The sequence below is a fragment of the Poecilia formosa genome, unplaced genomic scaffold (genome assembly GCF_000485575.1).
Source record: "Poecilia formosa unplaced genomic scaffold, Poecilia_formosa-5.1.2 Scaffold69, whole genome shotgun sequence".
Taxonomy (NCBI): domain Eukaryota; kingdom Metazoa; phylum Chordata; class Actinopteri; order Cyprinodontiformes; family Poeciliidae; genus Poecilia; species Poecilia formosa.
This window is the reverse complement of record NW_006800008.1, coordinates 468,898-470,193: the sequence shown is the minus strand read 5'-3', so window position 1 is coordinate 470,193 and position 1,296 is coordinate 468,898.

Below are 1,296 nucleotides of genomic sequence, written 5' to 3'. Positions count from 1 at the left end.
TCTCGCTTGTTTGAATGGCCCAGTCAAAGTCCAGACCTAAATTAAATTACTCTGCTATATTACTTCTTATGTTTTCCAATAGTTTTTACCCTAAAAACCCACAAAAACCTGAGCGAAACTGAGAAAGCATCGATCGGAAGTTTTCCAGGTCATTTGCAGCTTTAATTGTGTTTCGTTCCAAAGGTAAATGAGATTACAGGCGATTAGTGAAGACGTTTATTTCAATACAGCCCACTGAGAGTTCAGGAACAACAGGAAACCATCTGGTCTCAGTGTCAGTAGGAGAAAATAGTGCACCTGTCAAGTGGAAGTAGTTTAAAAAAGAACAATGAAATGCAACTAAAATTCACCAGTTTGTTTTTCTGAAAGTATCTCTGTTATGATTTATTCCCTTTGTTTGCATTTGTTCTTTTTTTATTTGCTTTTGTATTGAACAATTATTCCTTCTTCTTGTAGCTACTGTGCAGCTGGAAGGATTTCTTCTCTTTTAATTTTTACTTTTGGATGTTATCGTAACCGTGGCAACAATTTATTGTTTTTAAAAAAAAGAACAAAAAAAAACAGGTAGCAGCTGGTTGGCATCTCAAAAGCTCAGATAAAACCTGAATTACAACAAAGAGTTGAAAAGATTTCATGGACCAAAAGACAGAAAGAGAGAAGGGGGAAGTTCAAACCGTCTCTCCTATTTATCATGAAGTATTTTGTATCCCCTACTCCAACATCCCTCTGAAATGAGGTGGATTAGCCGGGTTTAACAACAACTGATGCCGTCATCCAGGACACGTTGCTGTGGAATATCGTCTATGCTGCCCAGATGTTGAAATGTTAGCATGTCAAACAGTCTTCAGTCAGAGGCCTCTTCAGATTCATTGGATAATTGACTGCTGCTGGAGATCATTCCTGCCAAACAGCATCACCATGCACAACAACTTTGAAGATACGAGTTGAGGCATTAGATTTCCCTTACGGATAAAGTAATATTAAACTAAATTAATAGTAGCTGTCGCATGAAATTGGCTGTCAAAAAAAAACTTATTACAGTATAAAGTGTTTACAAAAAAATGTTACAAGGTTATTAAATTCTCTTTGTAGTGTAGTATATATAAAAAAAATAATAAAAAAAATTCCCTTCTCACCCTCCGTGGGTGGTCTCTTTCATCCTCTGAGCTCGGGTCCTCTACCAGAGGTCTGGGAGCTTGAGGTTCTCCTCCAGTATCTTGGCTGTGCCTAGAACTGCACATTTCTGGACTGAGATGTCTGATGTTGTTCCTGGGATCTGTTTGAGCCACTGCTCCA